At 43.2% G+C, this 25000-nt stretch overlaps 1 protein-coding gene across 1 annotated transcript in view; it reads right to left on the bottom strand.

Annotated features, from left to right (window-relative positions):
* The window catches only part of plxnb2a.1 (plexin b2a, tandem duplicate 1), a 146842-nt gene extending 124202 nt beyond the window's left edge, over nucleotides 1-22640 (bottom strand). Inside the window, exon 1 of the mRNA XM_061030311.1 lies at nucleotides 22163-22640. The gene's annotated coding sequence lies outside the window, so the exon portion shown is untranslated. The remainder of the gene's footprint in view (nucleotides 1-22162) is intronic.
* Between the last annotated feature and the right edge of the window lie 2360 nt (nucleotides 22641-25000).

The following is a 25000-nucleotide window of genomic DNA, read 5'->3' as shown; positions in this document are numbered from 1 at the left end:
GTGAGAACGGCTAAATATGTTTTAAAGGTAAATATGTTTATAAAAGTTGTTTAATTGAGGGACTAGAGAAAAGAAGAATAACATACTGTACTCACTGCTTAACTGTGTTTCTAGATCACGCTCATTTCAGGTAAATTTACATGCAGTGTGAAGATACGAGCATAATAAAGATCGCTAGCATTAGCATGCTAACACAACAATGCAGCGCGAGTTGTTTTGGTTTCATGCTGGTGCTCAAGGGCGACATCTGCTGGATCAAAAAAATCACATATAAAGACTTTAAAGTGAAACTAAACTCCTCTCCCTTTTCTGAAACAAATCATCCCACATTAACGACTCCAGATTTAGACTAAGTCATTTTACGGTAATTTACAGTAACGGGGCGACTCAGTGACTCCTCCGCGTCCGTCATGTCGGCATCTCATGTCCGCTGTGTAGCTCCAGTTGACCTGTAATCTGTGTCATCCAGAGCGCTGACATGACCGAGACGTCCTCACATTCCTGCACAATCAGTAAACACTCAGCCCGTCTGTGTGCGCGTTCATCTCTCTTCCTAAACACCCCCCTCCCCCTCCCCCCCCCTTCTTTAATGGACACAACATTAAGCCTGTTGGAGTGCGAGATGCATGTAGAATATTTATCAGAGAGGACGCAGTCAGCTAAAACATCCAGGACGGGCTTTCTTAATAATTCAATACAACAAGTGAACTTCACTTTGGGAGTTGTTTTCCTAATATATCATGGGGGGGGGGGTCTTATTAGGAATGGAGGAGGAAAAAGAAAACAGAAAGTGATGATAGAAGAAGGGAAAGTTTACAAATCTCAGGAAAACACCAAAAAAAGGGGGAGACGAGAGATTAAAGGAGGGAGGAAAATGGAAGGAGAGGAAATGAGGGTTAAAAAAAAGGGAGGATGAAGAGGAGGAGCAAACAAGGAGAGAAGGAGGTGGGTGAGCAGAGAGAGGGGTGTTTTTTTGGCAGCGAGCGGTTTCCATTACTGGCAAAATAAACTGATACCATATGACTAATCACCTCATAACTGCAGAAGGAATTTTACTACAACACACACACTCAAAAACACACACTCGGAAATATGAGGCTGCAGACAGGGGGACGGGGGGACGAGGGGGGGGGAGTATGAGAGGCAGAGACCAAGGAGAGAAAGTGAAAGAGAGAGAGAGAAATGGTGGAGGAGGAGTGGAGTCACACCTCCAGGAAATACCCGCTGATCCGAGAGATCACAAACGACGCACAAGAGGAAATAACAGCTGGCCACAGATCAGCCTCCGCTAATAAACCAAAAACATGGTACAGAAATAGAGCAGAGCAGCTTTTCTGTAGAGGGGGGGCGGGGGGTTAAGTGGGAAATATTTGAACTTGAATGATAAATGCAGTCCAGCAGCGACTGCTCATTTGCTGCTGCGACCTAAGAACACAATTTTGAAGCCAAATAAAGCCAACTCAACTCTAAGTTTAGTTTGTTCATGTTGTTTTTAGGAACCGAGGAACCGAGAGCGACCACATTCGGGCCCTATGGTGAACCCGGAGAGCGAGACATTAAAGGAAACATGCTATGTTGAAGTGCTGGCTTCTCTGACAACAATGCAGCAGCCAGTATGTCCTCCTTCTAACTTTAGATTCTGCTCCTGAATGATCTGGATTTGTTTGGACCAGAGAAGGTAGGCGGTTTTAAGGCGACCCCCCTCACACGACCGTTTAGGACTCCCCTCATTTGCCAGATATGAGAGCAGTTATCAGGTCAACAGGTGTTGCAGCGATGGAAGCGGGCAAGAGAAGTGGTTCAGACAGAAGTGATTGTACCCGACCTAAAAAGCCTCTGCATGTTTCTAATAAGCTCCACGAGCAGAAACGTGCTCAAACTAGGATCAATATTGGAGATGCTTTTTGAAAAATGGAGAGAGGTTAGAACACAGAAAGGTTTACAGACCCATGCAGAGCTGGATAAACACTGAAGCTTCAGAGTCCACCACATGGTGACCTGTGTGAGCATGGACTCTAGAGAGGAGGAGGGGGGAGACAGCTCTCTATGATGTTTAGAATTTAGACTGCAGCTTCCACTTCTTTCCCACAGTCCATGAGCAGGACTCAGCGTCAGCAGCTCAATGCACAAAGATGTTTTCTACTCCTGAAATCAGCTCTTCAGGCTGTTAGCGACGCCTCCCAGATTCAGTTTCAGCCTGCAGGTTTATAAAAACTTGTTGACCTTCTGTGTCCTTAACAATTCAAACAATAAACCCAGAGATTTAATATCTCACTTCATCTGTTGCCTCAGTTTTTCTGGTTCGCTGCCACGTCTGTCCTCACGGGCTTCGTCAGAATCCGGATCCAGATGTGTGGAGTGAACATTTCAGAAACACCCATCACATCTTATTCACACCACATGCAGCACGCTGCTGTACGACTGACAAGTCTTCATGTAACGCTGAATGCACGCTGACACAAACAAAAAAGAGAAGAAATAAGACGAGCAATTAGAGGAAACACACACACACACACCGACACACAGACACACAGACACACACACACACACACACACACACACACACACACACACACACACACACACACACACACACACACACACACACACACACACACACACACACACACACACACACACACACACACACACACACACACACACACACACACAACATTCATGTGAATCCAAACTGCCGATGTAGACCCCGACAGATCAAAGAGTTTTTCCAGGAAAGTTACACAAACTTGCGTGCAAACCGAGCCAACGGTAAGCGCTGTGGTGTGTGTGTGTGTGTGTGTGTGTGTCTGTGTGTGTGTGTGTGTGTGTGTGTGTGTGTGTGTGTGTGTGTGTGTGTGTGTGTGTCTGTGTGTGTGTGTGTCTGTCTGTGTCTGTGTGTCTGTGTGTCGGTGTGTGTGTGTGTGTGTCTGTGTGTGTCTGTGTCTGTGTGTGTCTGTGTGTGTGTGTGTGTGTGTCTGTGTGTGTGTGTGTGTGTCTGTGTGTGTGTGTGTGTGTGTCTGTGTGTGTGTGTGTGTGTCTGTGTGTGTGTGTGTGTGTCTGTGTGTGTGTGTCTGTGTGTCTGTGTGTGTGTGTGTGTGTGTCTGTGTGTGTGTGTGTGTGTCTGTGTGTGTGTGTCTGTGTGTCTGTGTGTGTGTGTGTGTGTCTGTGTGTGTGTGTCTGTGTGTCTGTGTGTCTGTGTGTCTGTGTGTGTGTGTGTGTGTCTGTGTGTCTGTGTGTCTGTGTGTGTGTGTGTGTCTGTGTGTGTGTGTCTGTGTGTCTGTGTGTGTGTGTGTGTGTCTGTGTGTGTGTGCAGGGAAACAATCGGACATTTGGTTTCATTTAAGACGTAACAATGTGACTGTAAATGGCTGCAGATCTTTCATTCCACTGCTGTGAGTGTGTGTGTGTGTGTCTGTGTGTGTGTGTCTGTGTGTGTGTGTGTGTGTGTGTGTGTGTGTGTGTGTGTGAGAGACAAAGAAACCCGGGTTGGGTCCTGATATATGGCTCCAATTTGGCCTCCTTTTCTCAGCTGTTAAAACACTCACGACGTGATGAAAACAACCTTCTAAATCAGTGGTGCTCAATCGCTCGAGACTCAGGACCAATCAGCTGCTCCTTCAAGACAAATCAAGACTAAAAGTTCAATTTGCAGTTTGGACCTCCGATGGAGCAAAGAGACTGACTGAATGAAACAAACTCGCTCTGCGACCCACTTTTGGGTCCCGACCCACCAGTTGGGAACCCCTCTTATAAATAATCTGATCCACCTTCTCCAGGGTTTATCAGAATGTGTCGAGTCATTTCATAGTCTTTGACCTTAAAGGCTTTATATGTGATTTTTTGATCCAGCAGATGTCGTCCTTGAGCTCCAGCATGAAACCAAAACAACTTGCGCTGCATTGTTGTGTTAGCGTGCTAATGCTAGTGATCTTTATTATGCTCGTATCTTCACACTGCATGTAAATTTACCTGAAATGAGCGTGATCTAGAAACACAGTTAAGCAGTGAGTACAGTATGTTATTCTTCTTTTCTCTAGTCCCTCAATTAAACAACTTTTATACACGAGGGGAGGAGTCAGCCGGCCGTCCGGGCGATGTAAACAAAGTGAAGATAGGACTCTGAAAACTCTGAAAACATCACAGACAGTGGGACTCGGGTGTTACACCCATTGTAGACAGTCATGACTCACAGAGTTATTTTCAGAGGATAAACTTGATGTCTATATTTAAGTGTGAAAAATCACATAAAGACTTTAAAGATGGGATTTTGTTTGCCTCAAGTTGCCTCAAGAAATTAAAGGAGATCTACTATCCTCACTTTCATTATTAATTATGTCAACCTGGGACGACTACTGAGAAGCATTACGAGATGTGTAGCTAAAAAAACCTAATTTGATACCAGCGTTTGTAAAAATCCCTCATTTCAGCCTCGGCCTTAAATCAGCTACTGTCTCTTTAAGACCTCCCCTCCCCCACTCTCCTCTGATTGGCCAGCTGCTCTTTGCAGTCACAGGGAAATTTGAGAAAGCGCCTGAGTGGATATCTCCTTAAAAAAAAAAGCTGCCGGGGTGGGCGTGTCCTACAACTCCGCTCCATGCTTTGCTCTGATACGTCGTGCAGAACGTGATGTCAGGGCTCTGGGTCAAGTCTCGTGACGTTCTCGTATAGTCTCGTTCAGATCGGCAGGAAACCACGTCCAGTTTTTAACCGTTTATTTCTAGAAGTTTAGCAGCTTTTAAAATGTATTCTGAGCAGGACCATCAATAAGTAGAACACCGCACCAAACTGGTCGACATTATTGGACTACACTTGCAGTAAATCCACAAATAAAAGCCTCCCTGATTATTTAATTCACGGTCGTCACGCTCGATTTATGAAGGATTACCGAACAAACAAAAATCACATCAGTTATCCCTCGATGGCTCAAATCTAAAACTTGTTTTTTCTTTTCATGACCGGGAGGAAGGAGAAGATTATACCTCCAAAACCTCTGGAAGTCGTTTAATTTCAAACATGAGCAGGAAACAAAGATTATAGACCCAGAGATGAGACAAAGACTGAAAAACGACTTTAATAAAAAATACCTGCTTCTGTGTTTAGAGAGAGGCCAAAGCTTTTTATTTCTCAGTTTAAACTGTTTAAGGAGGCGGAGTCTTTATAAATGATAGACTGAGTGAACTTCAACAAGAGGAGGGTAAAGAAAGAAAGACGGAGGCCAAAATGAAGAAGGCAAGAAATAAACAAGAGGACGGCAGGAAGCCAAATCCTGCAGACACACACACACACACACACACACACACACACACACACACACACACACACACACACACACACACACACACACACACACACACACACACACACACACACACACACACACACACACACACACACACACACACACACACACACACACACACACACACACACACACACACACACACACACACACACACACACACACACACACACACACGCTCGTCTTTAACGGCGTTCATGTGACACTGATGAGCTCAACATGAGTCACAAACCACAATCGAGACTTCTTGTAAGTAATCAGGTCTGAGGTCCCCCGTCCAAAAACCAAAAACCTTGAAGGCGAGGAAACATTTTATAAAGAGTCTATAATGAGAATAACTCAGGACAGACAGTCGAGAAGACAGTGAGGTTTCATTTTCAGTTTCAAGTTTTCAGTAAAAGCATGCAATTAAGTCATGTGAGCAGAAATCTCCTGAAAAACTCACAACAAACAGCCGACTGAAACGTCCCACATTACTGACCTATTGCAAAAACCTATTTTTTTAAATCTATATTGTGGTATCTATCTATCTATCTATTTTTTTGTACATTTTTAATTTTTCTTTATTTAAATTGTACTGTGTTCACTTTCTGTTTGCAATCTTTGCTCTTTGCTGCTGTAACACCGTAAATGTCCCCGTTGTGGGATAAATAAAGGATTATCTTATCTTAAAAATGTGAGATATTGATGATAAATATGATAAATGTGGTTCAAAGGTTTGTTGTGCTGTTTCAAGCACTTTCAGGAAACTAGAGGAAAGATTCCCAGATTTTTAAGCTTTTTCCAAGAAACATGATTTAAATTTGGCATTTCACAAACTTTCCTCGAGCCCTGAAAAGAAAACTCACACAATTTCAGAGTTGAACAGCTGCTAACCCAGCAGGTTAGTGGCTGAGGACCACACACACACACACACACACACACACACACACAACACACACACACACAACACACACACAAGGACTCACACCTCGCTGTGTGTCAACAGCAGCAACTCTGTTAAACTGGTTTATTCATGAGTAACACCATGTCACAGTCAGTGGAAAGTACTGCCTGTCACTGATTAGAGTGTGTGTGTGTGTGTGTGTGTGTGTGTGTGTGTGCTTGTGTGTGTGTGTGTGTGCTGTCCCTTCCTGCAGTGACCAAATGGGAAGCACTTGACAAACATTACGGAGGCCTTCAGCGGTGAAGCAGCCGTTCTAACCTGACCCTGATTTACCTCATGATCTGAGTGTTCTCTAAACACAGCGAACAACACTGATTTAAACCGGATCCAACCGGAGAGACGCTCGCCGCTCATCAGGAGGAGACGCTCAAAAAAAACAAACACAAAAACAAACAAAACAGAAAACTTCACTGGAGGAAAAATAAGACCAGAAAGGCGGTCTTGGTATCTCTGTCCTCGGGCTAAATGTCCAAAACTCATAATGTGGCCTGTTGTGTCTCAGGATTTTCAGGTCTAGTTAAACATCTAGTTTGACCTTCAGACCAATAAGAGCTGCGTGGGTTTAGGAAGAGACTGAATTGGATTTTAGTAACTACATTAGCCATGTAATGAACCTTACATAACTCAAAATGAAAAGACCATTGAGTTCACAGAGGACGCCGACCCCCCGGTCTCTTTCACTTAAAGGGATACTTCACCCATCTGCATTAATCTTTGTATCATTAGAAACCTGGTAGTGTTTTTGAATGGTCGTGCATCCCGCCCTCATTTTCCCCTGAGATGAGAAATCTTTGTATTTCTGAGTCTGTAAAGGAGCTTCCAGTGGTTAGCGGGGTGAAACTACAACGCTAGTTCCTCATATTTTCGACCACTGAAGCTACAGACCAATCACAGATCAGTGGGCGGGAACTCACTCCCAGAATCCAAACTTAACGCCCGCCATATTGCTTGGAAGCTACGCTAACAGGCTCTATGGAGAAGGCTGATAATGGCCTTAGTGGGAGTGGCCTGCGGTGCTGTGCATTCTGGGATTTGGTGTCTTTCATCCACATGAGCCAAAAAGACACTTTCTGTCTTTTCTCGGCCAAGAAGACACCAACTTCAAAATGTATTTCACATTTCTACATATATGACCCGATGTCAACACAGATTCATGTTTCATGGTGAAGTATCCCTTTAAGGCTCCAGTTTAACTGATGCAAACATCCCAACACAACCCATCTCCCGCACTTTGACACCACATCAAAAGCTGACAGCAGAGGGGGGACCTAAAGTGTCCTGATATGAAGCAAAGGGCCAATTACACCGCGGTCGTAAGGGCTGAGCGAGTTCTATGAAAAGTGTTTGTTTTTTTCTGTGAATTTGAATCTCCCTCGACAGATGCAGCTTCCTGCCGATGTTTCTTTTCATCACACGTTGATGAAGAAGAAAAAAAACACGGTGTGAACTTCACAGCAGCAACACTCAAACAGCCTCACGGACGGAGGAAAAAAAAAAAAAACATGAAACCTGCTGATTGCCTCTTCAAAGCGTGCCCGCATCATCTGTAATCAGCCGTGCGTGTGCATGTAGGTTCATGATTAGCATCCCTGCATGAACTGTGACATGCTGATTGCATAAGAAGAACAACAAATGCTACATACATAAAGATCTCACATGTTTTCATGTGATCACATGTTGCAAAGAAGTGGAAACTCATTGGAGGAAAAAGAGAGTGTGGAAGTGAGAAAGGAGGTGAAAGCTGAGGAGATGTGGGAACGTTTTCTTTAAATTAGAGGATGAAAGTAAGAAAAGACAACAAGACGGAGGAGAGAGTTTGTGGTTCTGGGTTTCCTGTGGTGGAGACGAGAGGTCAAACTTCAGCCGTGAGAACTCATGTCTTCACAAAGGGTTATTCCCATATTTAATCCTGGGCTTTTATTTTGACATATTTTGGGGCTTTGGTATAAATAACGCTTCCTCCATTCATTTTCACAGTCTGATTCTGACAGGTAACATTTCTGCTTTTTGTCAATGGAGTCTGGTAGCTTTGAAGTGAGTGAATAAAAGATCTGTTTCTGTTTGATCCTTTCTGTAAAGTTGTCAGACACTCAGAATAACAATCTGAGCCTGACGGTGACAAAAAACAAGCTCTTTGAGGGGGACGCACTTAAGATTGTTGTTGTTTCCCCCTCAAGGATTAAAACTGCATCCATTCCAGGCTGAAACAATCTGGTGAAAAATGTCTCCATATTTCATTTTACAGAAAGAGTTGATAAGAACGTCAGAGCTCCTCCCTTCAGACCACGAGCTGCCTGCTGCCACACACACACACACACACACACACACACACACACACACACACACACACACACACACACACACACACACACACACACACACACACACACACACACACACACACACACACACACACACACACACACACACACACACACACACACACACACACACACACACACACACACACACACACACACACACACACACACACACACACACACACACACACACACACACACACACACACACACACACACACACACACACACACACACACACACACACACACACACACACACACACACACACACACACACACACACACACCCTCTGCCACCATGCAGGTCTGAAATGTGTGAACAGGCAGGAGGTGTTTGTGTATTTCACACTCTGTGTTTCAGGTTAGATTATGACACAGCTCAGCACACAGCCTGCAGTGTGTCACCGAGACGCAGGCGGTGGCGGTGGCGGCGGGCTCAGGGGGGCGGGGGATCGCTCTCTGATGACGCAGATGATATCTGTCTGTGTTTCTTAACCTCTCATGTGAGGAGACGATGTTTTTAGATCTGAACATGAAGCTCCAGAGGAGACAGAATGTAAAATTAAAGAGGCTCTCTCACTGAGGGGGAGAAGCTTTTCAAAAGACGGGAGGCTGAGGAGTGATGCAGCAGGACGAGTTTAAAGACGACAATAAGACGATAAGACAGCTGGAAACTTCAACACTGAAAAAAATAACATTATTCATGAATCTGCCAATTTGTTTACTGATTAGTAGTTACTGATTTTACAATTAGATATCATACATGTGGCCTTTACAAGTCGTGCTGAGTTAACATAGCGGAGAATTTAGCAGCTCAGGAGAGCGTTATTTCCCTCAGGAGGTGGAGGAGCCCAAAACCAGAGCTAAAAGAAGTCGTTTTCACATCTGCTCTCCGGATAATATCTAGCTATTTACAGGAGGACTTCTCCGGAGATTCTCCCGACCTAGTCGTTCACATATGCTCCTCACAGCGGGGGACTGTCCCTGTCAGAGGGGAGGGGGGTCGGGGGATTTCCCGAGGTGAGACGTGACGTAAATAAACAACGCGGAAGTAGCGGCCGAAGCAACAGAGTCCGCTACACGACGTTATAATGAGAATATTTGCCTTTATATCAATGCTATGTGTAATCCAATGGAATGACAACATCCAGAAAAGAGAGGAGAACAACATACTGACGAACAGAAAACAGAATGCAGACGTTTAATTACGTGCATGGAGATCGTAGAGGTCGTGTGCAGACACTTTAGCCGGTCACTATATAACCGTCACTCTCTTTCTATTGGCTCGAGTTGAAACCTCCGGAGTATATGCGGCTGCGTTCAGACATCAGCTCACTCAGATATTCTGCAGATAAAACACTCGGGGTCTGGCCGGATAAACTCCGGGTAAAGTCTGCGCGAAAAAAGTGTCTGTTTGCGTTCACACATAGCCTAAAGAACCTCCGGGTAGACTAATCTCTGGAGTTTTTCAGGAGATTTCTGTATTTGTGAAAAGGGTTAGAGAGAGAGAGAGAGAGAGCGAGAGAGAGAGAGAGAGAGAGAGTGGGGAATGACATGTGGGAAACAGGCTGGATCCCGGGCCACCCGCTTGGAGGACTGTAGCCTCAGTACATGGGGCGCTCGCACAAACCACTAAGCTACCGACCGCCCCCAGTTTGCAGTTTACCATAAAACCAAACTTTACAGCCAGCAGCGTTTCCCTCCTGACGACCTGTGACACAGTGAACGCCACACTGTCGGTGTGAGAGCGGCTGCACGTTGAAGACAAGTTAATGATTAGAGCCCACACACAGAAACTGCTCCACAGCTGACCAGTCTGCTGACCTCCATGAACCAGTTAGAAGAAACCAGAGTCAAGATTTCAACTCTTCTCAAATGTACTTTTATTTCTTTATTTTTATTTAGTTATTGTATTTTATTTTTTTGTGAGTTTTCCACTCTTGCACTTTTTATTCTTGTCTTTAAACTAAGAGGTGTATTTGTTGGGACTGGGAGGGAGAAGTCATACTGGGATTTTGAATGTTTCTGGGCAAAAATCCCAATTGCACTGTATATGTCTTGAACTTGCTTTAATAAAAATATGTTGAAAAAAAAAAGATTTCAAGGATCAGAGTCTCAAAGAAAACAGTAAATGGTTCTTGCAGATCTCAGAGTTAAACGTTCTGCATGCTTACTTTTCTCTACAGTGACGATACCTCTCAAGCAGCCGCTGCCAAAACAGACGGAAATAAAACTCTGGAAGTTCCCACACAGCCAAAGATGACGTCTGGACTTCAGACTTTCATCGACTCAGAACCACCCCCCTGTGAGAACACAAAAAAAACCAGAAAGACGACCACTGACTCAGGACGAGGCTGTAACGAGACGTGTTTGATTAAACCAGCGACCTGTCAGGATTCAGACGACTAGAGGAAGTTAATCCATCATTACTCATGAATCCCTACAGGAAAGGGAAGTTAAGAGATCTTCACATTCAGCGAACTAAAAGATAATCCTTTAAAAAAAGAAAGTAAAAGATGGAGGATTGATCTGCTTCACCTGACTGGATAAACACAGACCCACACCTGCGACAGTTTCTACTGCAAACACAACCTTTAGACGCTCCACAGAAGCACACACACACACACACACACACACACACACACACACACACACACACACACAGACACACACACACACACGCTCTGATGCTAATGGACAAACACCAAAAAACGACCTGATGCCCAAACACAGATTACTGTCCGTGAAATACGATCCGGTCGATCAGGTCTCCAAGTGAAACAAAAAGACCTGAAAATGACAGAAACACAAACCCTGACGACCCGTTCAGAATCCAAACATGCAATTTCAAGGAGCAAAACACAATTTCAGGATGCTTCTCATAGTGGAAATATCTTAAAGACATGTTGCTTCCACGGTGGCAGATTTGATGCTAAACACTTTAAAATTCTTTGGGGGGGAAAAGTCAAAGAAGAAGAAAAATATTTTGCTGAGTCATCAAAATGTTCCTGATTGAAGTCTTACAGAGGACTTTTGGTAACAGTTCATCGTCTTGTCTGTCCATGTTTCATGCCCGTGTGCTCATTCATGAGCAACTGTACCGTCCAGGAGCAGTGGGTGGGCCGCCCAGGTTCAAATCCCTACTCTCTCTCTCCCTGATTTCCAACTCTATCCACTCTCCTATCTCTCCATTAAAGTCTTTATATGTGATTTTTAACACTTAAATGTAGAAATCAAGTTTATCCTCTGAAAATAACTCTGTGAGTCATGACTGTCTACAATGGGTGTAACACCCGAGTCCCACTGTCTGTGATGTTTTCAGAGTTTTCAGAGTCCTATCTTCACTTTGTTTACATCGCCCGGACGGCCGGCTGACTCCTCCCCTCACGTATAAAAGTTGTTTAATTGAGGGACTAGAGAAAAGAAGAATAACATACTGTACTCACTGCTTAACTGTGTTTCTAGATCACGCTCATTTCAGGTAAATTTACATGCAGTGTGAAGATACGAGCATAATAAAGATCTCTAGCATTAGCATGCTAACACAACAATGCAGCGCAAGTTGTTTTGGTTTCATGCTGGTGCTCAAGGGCGACATCTGCTGGATCAAAAAAATCACATATAAAGCCTTTAAAGTACAAAAAAAATCTTTAAAAAAAAAAAGATGCGGCTTAAATTACATGCTAGGTGGCGCAGATGGCCTAGCGGTTATGTCCAGCCCTTTGTACGGAGGCTGTAGTCGTCTAAGCGGGGAGCAGATTCGAGGCATGTATTCTGTGTAAATGTGTTTTACAGACTCTCTGAACACTGTGGGAGCAGAGCGTCACACGTGCAGGATCTCTGGTTCTGGATTCGATCCTTCATAAAACCTCGTTCACGTCTCCTCCTCTGAACTCCAGTGAGAGGAAAAACTCTGAAGTGCATCCGTCTCTTTGTATAATGAACCTCCAGTCTCCTCTGTAATAATCCCGCACAATGGACTCAGGCAGCAAGAGAAAGCGAGTAATTAACGCCATTGTGTGAAATTAAATGGAAGTGGAAAAAAAGAAGCTTGTAGAATCATTAGACGGGGGGGGGCGGCGTTATTGTAGCGCTCGTCCTCCGGTTCCTTTTTTTGTCTTTGCATCTCTTTTCATGTGTCTCTATTCTTCACCGAGTTCTTTTATGTTTCTTAAATGATTACTCTGTCTCACATCTGCGCTGACGTGACCCAGAATTAACAGACGAGAGGCGGAGACGGGCGGGATGCTAAATGTCCCTCCGCGCTCCCCGTACTTCATTCAGCAGGAGAAACATCCATCATCATAAATGTGTGTGTGTGTCAGCGAGGGACGAGGAGATACAAAAGACGGGGTGTGTGTGTGTATATGTATCGGCAGTCATGATGATAAAGTTAAAGGGCATCCTGGGTAAAATAAACGAGGGCCTGATGGTTCTGGAGGCCGGCGCACATCGCTCTCCTGGGAGTCCTGCAGGGAGCGAGATGCTGACAAAACTGACTTACAAATTGTTCCATCAGCGAGACAATGTAATCTGACTTGATCTTGTGTGTGTGTGTGTGTGGGGGGGGGGGGGGGGGGGGCTCTTTCCCCTCCCTCCCTCTGTGGGTTCATAATGTGGAAGAGTGAACGGAGGAAACGACAGGAACAATTTGTAAAACGTCTGTGTTGCATGAAAAGCTCGTCTCGGGCAAAAAGGCGGGGGGGGGGGGGGGGGTTATGATGTGGAGATTGTGTCTATGAATATTTAAAAAAAGGACATTTTTACGATCAGGACGCGTCAGTGATTGATCGCTGATCATTAGAAAACAAGACATCGTGCCTTAAAAACCAGCGTTTGATTTAATAAGTTTCTACATTTGAATGTGACCCGCGGAGTGATTCTTAAATTAGCATCTCGATGACAGAACATGTGGTTGATAAGAAGTCAGAGTTTTGGTTGTATTCATGAAGCCCGAGTGACGTCAGCTGACTGTTCCTGCAGGGGGGGTTTACACAGCAGACTCTACCATCAGTGTGTGAGTGTGTAGGTGTGACCTGCCGTGTAAAAAACGCTTTGAGGAGTCAGAAGACGAGAAAAGAAATATACAAGCTCAAGTCCATTTTACCGTTTATCAAAAGCTCCTCCCATCCATCCTGCAGCACCTTCAACGTCCTCTCAACAAATAACGGCTTCTGTTGTCCAACAGGCGATGACTTTTATAGAACAGCGTCCCGGGGAGAACGAGGCAAAAGGGAGCGTAGGTCAGCAGTCAGCCAGACGGGCTCCTTCAATCACAGCGCTCCACACGTTAACAGTCTCTCTCTCTCTCTCTCTCTCTCTCTCTCTCTCTCTCTCTCTCTCTCTCTCTCTCTCTCTCTCTCTCTCTCTCTCTCTCTCTCTCTCTCTCTCTCTCTCTCTCTCTCTCTCTCTCTCTCTCTCTCTCTCTCTCTCTCTCTCTCTCTCTCTCTCTCTCTCTCTCTCTCTCTCTCTCTCTCTCTCTCTCTCTCTCTCTCTCTCTCTCTCTCTCTCTCTCTCTCTCTCTCTCTCTCTCTCTCTCTCTGCTGCATCTGTACTTAAAGAATTGATCCATTAATTAAGGTTTCTGTGATTGATTTGTGGTTTTTTTTTTTTTTTACGTCCGTCTGACTGTCATGCATCTTTAAAACATCTGGATGTTACCCGGAAGCAAATCTAAAAAGTATAAAATAAATGTACCTGAAATGAGCGTGATCTAGAAACACAGTTAAGCAGTGAGTACAGTATGTTATTCTTCTTTTCTCTAGTCCCTCAATTAAACAACTTTTATACACGAGGGGAGGAGTCAGCCGGCCGTCCGGGCGATGTAAACAAAGTGAAGATAGGACTCTGAAAACTCTGAAAACATCACAGACAGTGGGACTCGGGTGTTACACCCATTGTAGACAGTCATGACTCACAGAGTTATTTTCAGAGGAGATACTTGATTTATACATTTAAGTGTGAAAAATCAAATATGAAGACTTTAAGGATATTGTTTGAAGGCTAATTGCTAATTAGCATCTTTTATTTTTATACATGAACACGTCTGTTTTATCAATAATGTGCAAAAGTGACTGATTCATTAAAGCGCCTTCATTAGCCCGAGCTAACACCGACACACAGATACCTCTGCAGAACAAAGTGACACTTTCTGTGTTCTCTGGGAGCTGAAGCTTCTTTTTTTTTTTCTTTATATCCACAAACATTGAGAGAAAAACATCAGAGATAAAAACGAAGAGAGAGGATGCAGCTCGGTGTCGACGAGGCTGGTACAGTTTGTTGTTTATTACCTGCAGTCTGTGTGATGGAGTGTCCTCATTATAATGGGAGAGGACCTCTGAGGAAAACACCCCGCCGGTACTAAAGGAGTCGCAGAAATCAGGAAAACAAGAGCGGCCTGGTGTGTGAGTCTTTTAAAAACAGGCTTCAAGGAGACGTCTTTACGCTGAGGAGTTTTTCTGTATCATCAGTCAAATATTATTAATTCTTTATTGTATGAGACCTTCAAATTATATTTCAAAAAGGAAGAAAAGTTGCAGAAAAGTTGAGTGCCCCTGAAATCCTCCTGACCTGGTTGTTCACACATGCACCTCACAACTGAAGACGGGGAGGGGGGGGGGGGGCTCCTGACACAGTATCTGCTAAGTGAATTGTAGAAGCCGTTTAATTACATGCACAGAGATCGTAGTGGTTGCATGCTTACAGCAGCAGTCACATGATGTAAACGTCACCACCCTCTCCCATTGGCTCCAGGTGAGTTCTCCTGATAATATCCTGCTTAGTTCTCACATCAGCTCACTCTGACTTTCAGTAGAAAAACAAACTAGGGGTCTGGCAGGGGAAACTCAGGATGAAGTCTGAGTGAAAAATGTGTCTGTTTGCGTTCACACATGCAGCAAATATCAGGAGTTTTCTGCAAGTGTGAAAGCCCTGAAAGTGCGAGATTCCATTTCTGAATTGGAGGAGATATTACCTGATGTTGGAAAATATCCACAATGACATCAACCACACAATCAAGCTCTAGTTTGAGGACAACTTGCTGCTCTGTTAACGCAACAAGTTTCTGATAAATCTCTTAAATCCTGCCGTTATTGCAGCAGTTTTTTTTTTCTTGTAAATTAAAAACAAAGCCAATGCAACAGGGTCCGTGTTCGAGCAGACTGCTCCTGTGTCAGTAACGGCATGTCGGAGCTGTTTTTTTTTTTTAATCTGCCGTCGGAAGCTGTGTGCAAATTGAAAGCACAGCGTTTGAGATAAAACCGCGTGTGACAGATGGACGTCATGCGCTCATCGCTGACCGTCTGCCGTCTGCTGCAGAGCTGGCTCAGGATGTCTGCAGCATGTGTTCACACACTTTTGTTTCATCTGGCAAGAGGCAAAAAAAAGAAAAAAACAGTTTGAGATTTTTGTGTGGATTCTTGGCTGATGGATCACTGCACGTCTTCCATACTTCACATCATCGGATACTCTGAGCACATAGTTTCTTTTTTGTTTGTTTGTTTTTATGCATTTTTGACTAAACTCCCAACAGACGCCTACGCCCCCCTGTCTTTATTACATCCATGTGGTTTGTTTTCTCTCAGTCCAAAACGTCTGCAGCTCCCGTGTGGAAACATCACAATAATTATCTTCACTCGTAACCTCGACGCCCGAAATCAAATTACTCTCCTCCAGAAGTTGGCAGAGACAGAAAGGGAAGCGAGAGAGAAGGAAGAACCTTGTTACACTTTTGGCTTCTCTCTCTCTCTCTCCTGGTGTTGTGGTGATTTAAAACCGGAAGAGAGCGCTGGTCCTCGGGGGGGGGGTCAGAGAAGTCGAGGTCATGAATGCAGAGTCACAGCGATGTTAGCACACACACTCAGACACACATTAGCGTTAGCATGTCGGATTGGTTCTGTGTGTGTGTATGTGTGTGTGTGTGTGTGTGTGTGTGTGCTTAAAGTGTTTACGGGATTGAAGTGTGTTTTTCTTTCCCTGATTGTTGGCAGGAGATTTTATTTTCCACATGTTTGTGTTTTAAGATAAAGACGATGGGAAGTTTTTTTTGTTTTGTTCATGAGAGAGACATGTCAGCATGCGACACGGTAGATAAAGGTTGTCATGACAACAGAGTTTTAAACTTCAGCACTTCAGTACAAAATGACCCTGACCCTGTTATATGGGACGGGGCGTCAATACAAGACGGGCTTTTCATGACTTTTAAACAAAACGTGTGCACAGCAAAGATAAAAAAGAATATTTAAATGTGTCCAAAATTAATATATATCAATAAAAAAAATTCCATCACAAATCAGCCCCATCCATACCAACATGCTGCACGGTGATCTGCAAACTAATCAACACTGAATGCATCGACGTCACTAATCCAGAGCTGCCTTAATTTGTCCAAACATGCAGAAACACGAGGCTAGATAAAGGACCTGGACCCTAAACTGGGATTTTAAGTTTTACAGTAATTATATCGATACCTCTTTAAAAGGTCCCACATTCTGATCTAAGCCCATTGGCTCGTTGTGGCCCAGCAGCTCATGTTGAAATTTCCGAGAAGCGTGCTGAGCAACTGACCAATAACGACAGAGCGGATCGGCAGACCAATCAGAGCAGACTTGGCCCACGTGGGGTCTAACAGTGTGGGCTCAACAGAGTGCAGCTGACGGACTCAGAGCGGAGAGGGAGCAAGGAGGAGCAGTTCATGAAAACAGACACTTTTTTCTGACTTTATCTATTGTGAACGTACAAAAGTAGGAACATAGATTAAATATATGAACCCCAAAAAGGGCAGAATATGAACTCTTTAAATACCCCAGCTAATAAAATAGAAGTTTTGGTAACCCAATATTTAGTAAACTCTTTTTTTTTTCTAAATGAAGAAGAAGTGTGAACAAACTCCTGAACATTGAATCAATTGCAAAAATATGTTTTACTGGCAAAATGTCAGCAACAAATTTGTGCAATTTAGAGGCTGAATTGAGGATTTTTATTGACACCAGTATCCCATAAAGACGGAGCTGCAAATCATCTCTTTCGGTTTCACAGACTGACAACATGAAAGGTGAGGATGAGGAGAATACGGGGTCTTTAATGTTGGATCTTAGTAAATAATATATATATATAAGTCCAGCGTCCTGAGATAACATCTGCTATTTATTTACACCATGAAAATAAAGATGTATTGATCAGATTTATGTGATATTGCAGCATGATTACACACACACTGGTGTCCACAGTTAATTTCTAAATCTCATCACTCTGACAGGATTCTGCTGAATTATAACTCGTCAAATGAAACCCACATGATTGATTCTGTTTGGCGTTTTGTCGTCTCTTCCTATTGTTGCGACAGCCAGCTAACTTCACTGTTTGTTTACCGTTTGAAAGACAACCCTCGTCATCCCACGCTCTCGCTCCTTTCATTCACAGTTTCGAGTCTAAACTCGACGACATAACTTTCCTGTGTGTAAAGACAAACAGCCATCTGACTGAGCCGCCCGCATTCCTCTCAAACAGGTTTCTAATGGTCTAACTGTAAAAGCTGCATTAATGAGCGGTTTGGCAAACAGTCTGACGAGTTTTTTTTCTCAGGAATATTAGCGGTTTAGCAACACGCACACATTCCTGTGAGCTGGAAAGATCGGATTTGTTTATTACAACACTTGTGGATGCAGCCACAGTCGCCTGCTACAACCTCTCCAGCTATGCGACAACTTCAAGAATTAAAGGGGTCCTAGTACGACTCCAAGCTGATTTAAACACTAAAAAGGTTTATGTTTCTGGAGTTCAACGCGTACACCTTTGCTAACAGAGTAACCTTTAGCACAATTAAACCAGATGCAAAGATGGTGAGCTAACAACAGACGGCTAGCAAGCACAGCGCTAACATGTCACAACTTCTGTCTGAGTTTAATTCTGTTTTAAAGAAACTTGATCTAAAATATCGCAACAAAATGATTACAGGATAACTTATTTAAACATTTTCAGTCAACAATGTTTCCATCACATTTCTTTTTTTTTTTTTAGAGAAATCACTGAAAGGATGAGAGATCTCCTAGCTAGCTACGTTAGCTTGTTAACTCTCAGTCACAACGCTTGTTAGCTTGACTACTTACGGGATCATCAGTAACAGAAACATTTATACATGTATCTTTTTGGCTAGCTCAAAACTTAGCTCGTCAACAGTTAAAAACAAGCAAGCACAGAAAGTTAAAAGAGAGCATTAAAACCTCTCGAATTTATGTACAGTTAGCGTTAAACTAATAGCCCTTAGCTAGTTTTGTTAGCTTAAAGCTTGAATACAGGGGACAGGGCTAGCTTGCTATCAAAAAGTTTATTCATTGCAATTTAAAAATGAGTTTTACAGCCCTATACAACGATAAAAAAAACTTTTACCGTAAGCAACCTATCAGCCTACTTGTGTATTTTTTCACTTATCAGGTTAGCTCGTGGCGTCAGGTGTGCTGGTGAGCAGATTTTCTAACTTATGGAAAAATCAGGGCTAGCATGTCGCCTTTGTGCTAAGCTAACAAGCTGAGAGTGTTATCAAATATCCAACTATGTGTTTAGTTGTTTAGCAGGACTTCACCTTAAAGACAGTCAAGATGTCTAAATGATCAGCGGCAAAGCAAACGCTCATTACATCCTGTTGACTCCGGTCGGCCCGAGCCTTCAGGACTGAGCAAAGTCCAGTTATAAACAAACAGAGAAAAAGGGACGGCTCACATCCAGTGCAAATGAAAATACAAATCAAACATCTCCAGCTATACCCGATGCTAATGCCTCGTTAAACTTGTGACCTTCCTGCATGACGTATGGAGATCTGATGTATAAAGAGGGTACTTTCCCCTCTCCACTTCGCTTATTGGATCTGCCCTTTGAAAAAAAACATTTCACTCCTTTTGCCTCCAAGAAAGATTTGTACAACTTCCCCAAGAACTGCACACTCCATTTCATAGTCAGGAGATAACGTTTTTAAAAACACAAACACACACAGTGTACGGTTTTATCCCCGGGGCCGTTCAAGGTAAAGTTCAGCTCCTTTAACTTAGGAGATAGTGTTTTGTGTGTGGAGACACGTGTTCCAGCTTCAAGCAAAAAACATTAAAAAGGATTTATAGACGAGCTTATTTAAAGGAACACGGTGAAACGACACAGTGGAACGACTATTTTACCAAAATGAATATGTCCTGCAGGTTTAAGGACACAGTTACTTTTTTACAACCAATTCTGTCTAAAAGTCATGTAAGCACACACACACACCTGAAAACAAGAAATGATTTAAGCATCTATGACTACGGTGGCTGGGAAGTACAAACCCCAAATTACAGGGTGAAACATTTTTGTAACGCTTGAGACCGATTTACATTTTGCTAAACATTTTTACATAAAATAACAAAAGCAAAACTTTTTTACCACCGATGAAAGAAATTTAAAAAATTTTATGTTTTTTTGACAAGATGTGAAACACTTTTACGAGCGGTGAGACAAATTTACAACCGGCAGAACACTTTAACCAGTCCACAAAAATGTTTTAAAAACCACAAAATGTGATGCGTGCATGCTGTACACCTGAAGCTGTAAATGTTTTAAAGGGGACATATTATAAAAAATCCACCTCTACAGTGTTTCTGAACATATATCTGAGTAACCTGAGTCTACAGACCCACAACATGTGAAATAAACCCATCCAGTCTGTTTGTTTGTGGTCTGCATAAGTCTTACAACACAGAAAAATGCTCCGTTTCAAATGTGCTCTCCTTGTGATGTCACAGTGGGATTCTGGTAAAAAAAAATCCCCTCCCCTCCCCTGGTATCTCCACCCATGGACTCCACCCCCAGACTAGAACAAAACTTTTGCTTTTTCCATTTTTATTCTCACTACAGAGGAGTGATGTCTACGGGGAAAACTCAGGGGGCGGGCTCATTGCATTTAAAGAGACACACACACCAAAACGGAGCGTTCTGAGAGAGCTGGTTTATACAGGGTCACAAACCTCCTCTGGTGCTTGATTCATGTTATATTTTGACCAAAGCACAGCACAGATGTTTCATTTAGACCACAGGGGGACTGTTTGAAAAGATGGAGAAGGGGGATAATATGTCCTCTTTAAGTATCCATTACCACTGCAATCAAATAAACATGACTGTAAACTGCTCGAGCAGCCTTGAAGCTGCAGTTTGGTGCAAGTTTTGTGTGACTTTTCAAATCCATATGCATCAGTACACCTGAAAACGAAAGCGTTTCCAGCATTTATGCAAACTGCAGTAAATCAAACATGACAATGAACAGCTCAAGCAGCCTTGAAACTGCATGCGCGAGTGAGTCAAGCGGCATTTCAGCCGTTACATCAAACAACCTGAGTTTAAGCACAAGCCATGAAGCTGCAGCTATCACACTTTTATGGCTCCTGAGCTCAAGGTGCAGCGTGGAGGCTATTCTAATCCATTTACTGACACCATGGGCAATTACCTCCCCATCATGTACAGCAATGCTTGCAAGCAGATGGCCAAATAGCGGTGTGGTTTTTTTTCTCCAAAGATTCATAATTCCAAGCATGACGAGGAGGTTAATGTGTTTTTATGACCTTTGGAGCCAAACATCTGACTAAGTAGAATCATTATCTGGCTGCTTTTTTTAAATGGTGCAAGCTCTCCTGATCAATACTGCCATCAGAAAACATCTGTTTCCAACCCCTTAATGTTTGCAATATTAGAGAGACTCTCAGAGACACCTCAGAGTTTAAAGTCTCCCTCCAACTTCCAATTATCCTCCTCGGGATTGGTATGGATTTAATGGGGAGAATCAATAAAAGATAATGGTTTTGTACAGCTGTTATATAAAATGGCAGAATGTGATGTTAACTGTGGAAGAAGTCACAGCCCAGTCTGGAATACATTAGAAAAGCCGTGTCACCCACTCAACAGGATCAGCCCACTTGCTGAGGCTCCAGATGTTCCTGTGCATTGATTAGTTACCAACACATTCCGTCGTACTTCCCCTAATGCACCAGACTCCCTTTACATTTCTGTCAATTTTAACTGGCCTCACTTATCTCTTAAATAATGCCTCTAAAAACAGCTTCAAACTTTAGATACGAGCCGGCACAGGGAAGCCTTCATTTCCGGCTTACATACAAAACTTTTACCGCCAGTTTTCTAAAAGTTACAGCAATCTTTCTCTCAAAAATATCCCCCCGCCCTCTTACTGGGGACGTTACGTCTTTCATACGTCGATGCGGCTCTTTACTAACATTTAATCCATTTAAAAAGTTTTCCTCAACATAAATCCGACAGTAAGTACGCCGAATAACTCGTACGTTGCTGTTATTTCTAAAACCATGCAACATGTGTGAATTAAAGCGGAATCCATTCGTGAGAAAGCAATAAAATGTGAAATTAGACGCTTTTAAGAGGGAGTTTGGTGTGACGTTCTCTTAAAAAAGCGAAAACATGGAACATAAATCACGAGTGCCCTTACAAATCCCCCCAAAGCTTTTCCTGTTGTGATTACCTTTCGGAATCAGTTCGTGTTTGTGTAATTTACCTTTTCACAATTAAATATTCACAGAAAGAAAGTAAAGGGCATTCAAACGCTGCTTACCTCTGGATTGATCCTCCTCCTTCCCCGTACAGCCGAGTTGTATGTGTCTGTATTCCGAATAAAAAAGTTGTAAAATGAAAGTAGTCCTCCGCGTACAGATGGTGCTTTAAAAAAAATCAAAATAAAAGTTCCCAAATTTACATCCTGATGTGAGGAAACGAGTGAAGCTGGGGGGTGAAATTGAAGCTGCGCAGTCACAGCTGAAGTTTTAGTTCAACAGTAAATTCCCACGACAAAACAAGTAGACTCGTCCTAAACACGCCCAGGAACCCGGCGGACTACATGCCCCAGCTCAGGTGCAATAATTCACCACACACACACACAAACACACACACATACACACACATATATCCAGGTAAGAGCAGGACAGGAGTGTGTGTTTTCTGTGTATCCAGGAGCGCACACACACATCCAGCCGGATCTGCAGCTTCACGGAGCTCCGCTGCTGTGAGCGGCGCGATACGCAACCGAAGTGGGGAGAATCAGGATGAGGGATTTTTTTTTTCTTCCTCCTCCTCCTCCTCCTCCCAATCCTCTCACCCCCAATGCCTGTAGGGTTTCCGTCAAGCTGCCAGGAAAAAGCTGCATCAACACCAGATGTATGGTGAAGAACCTTTCAAAATAAAAGCTGCAAAAGGAGCAACCTCTCTTTTACAACATAAATCAGTCTGATTGTAGTTTTTTAAGTCATGGGATGTTCTTCTTATTTTCTCTTTTTGGGGCATCCTCTTATGAGTTATCTTTTATAATAATAATAATAAAGTTTATTTATAAAGCACTTATCAAACCAACGTCACAAAGTGCTTTACAGAAAAAAGAAAAAATCCCAACAGTCAAATACACAACAATAAAATCCTATTAAGAAAAGCATGAAAAATAAAATAACAGTGCAGCAATCATCCAATTAACAGAGAAAAGAGGAAACAACCAAGACAATGATTGGCTAAAGTCAACAGCAAAACAAATAAAAACATCCTGGATGAAACGAGGATTATAAGAAGGCCTTATGATAAAAATGTCTTTTTAAAAGTGATTTAAAAAGACCTTTTTGCCTTTATTAGAAAAGGACAGTCGAAGAAAGACAGGAAATGTTGGGAGTAGAAAGCGGGAGACGGCATGCAGCAGAGGGCCGAGGTCGGAATCGAACCCACAGCCACTGCGATTTGGACCACCGCCAGGCCATCAGTGCTCCCTTGCGGCCCCTTTTATAGTAATCAGTCCCAACCCTTACGACAATGTTTAAAAGCTCGATGCAACATGTCAATATACAGATTTCAAAACAACATTACAACAAAGTTTGATGGTTGTCATGGCAGCACCGGAGGAAAGGTTATTATATGTTACTACCCTACGTTTGTAACCTTGAGTTATATGATTTTTTTTGCATATTTTAGTTAGGCCTACATAGTGGATCTATTTATTTGTGTTGGCCGTATGATGACGTAAACAAATGCATGTGTTGTATTATGACTTCAAACGTTTGTTGATGAGGTAACCAGGTTGGGCCTGAAGGCCAGCGGGGGATTCTAACTGGATCTAATGTGAGTCATCCTCAAATGTAAAACTGTAAGATTTTGTTCCAGGCCTGCCTTGTGGTCACTTAGCATCATTTCCTATCCATGAAGTCCATCCACCCATCGTCTATATCTATGTTCTGGTCGATCCCAGCTGTCATTGGACGAAAGGCGGGATACAACCTGGACCCTGGACTGTTCTCCAGCCAATCACAGGGCTGACATATAGAGACAGACAACCAGACACACTCACATTCACACCTACAGATTATTTAGAGTTTTAACCCAACGAGCATTTCTTTGGACTGTGGGAGGAAGCCGGAGTACCCGGAGGGGAGAACATGCAAAGTCCTCTATGTGTGGAGAGGCTCTGGTCTGACGGGGGACTCAAACCAGGAACCTCCTCGCTGTGAGGATACAGCGATAACCACTGCACCACCATGCAGCCACCTCCATAATACTACAATAATCATAAAATAGTTTACATGGCAGTAACAGATTACAAAGTAAAAGAGTATTTAGATGAAGTTTTGTGCATTTGTTAAAGAAGGGGTTTTATTTTGAAAGAGACAACAGGAACACTTCCTGTGTATCTTTCTCTGGCTTGACAGCAGCAGATTAAAACTGTCCCATGAGTTTCAATTGAAGGCTGTTCAAGAACTATCCTTGACAGTAGAACAAGAGGGGAAAGAAAGGCTGCATGTTAAATAAGAAACAAAAACCTTTAATGGAGATAAAAAAAAAAACGAGGCTACACACAAACAAATCGATGTTTTCTCTCCTGGCAGATGTTGCAGGATGTTGCACGTGCAGGAACCTAATCCCTTCTTCAGATTAAAACCTACTTTACATAGATGTCAGATTGTTTAATTTACATAAATAATAATCTACTAAAACCCCCCGCGGAGATTCTAACTGGATTTATTTTTTAATTTCACCTCCTCATTTTGTGTCTCGTGTTATTTTGTCATTTCCCCCCCGACGTTTTGAAGTTGAAGCACTCGCTGTACATGTGCACAGAGGTCTGGGAGAGTGGTCGCGCTGTCAAGCCCAGTTAAGCGTGCAGTCGCCCCCGCTGCTAATTCGAGGGCTTGGCGCGGCACAATGGAGGCTTTGTTGGTGGAGAATTTGTCTGAGAAGTAATCCTTGACACTGGGCCATTCAGGGGGCCTAACCTTTTGTTTCATAAGACTCCTGCGTGTTACAGTAGGCATCGCTGCAGCTACAGGACGACTTCAAGTACCGCAAGTTTCCGGGTTTGAGGCAGCGGTGACTCGTGTTTTGGAGTGTGTGGATGTGTGTGTCGTGTTTGAGTGTAGAAAGG

This window comes from Labrus mixtus, chromosome 22 (genome assembly GCF_963584025.1).
Source record: "Labrus mixtus chromosome 22, fLabMix1.1, whole genome shotgun sequence".
Lineage (NCBI taxonomy): Eukaryota > Metazoa > Chordata > Actinopteri > Labriformes > Labridae > Labrus > Labrus mixtus.
The sequence above is the reverse complement of the archived record's forward strand: the minus strand, read 5'-3'. Positions and strand labels throughout refer to the sequence as shown.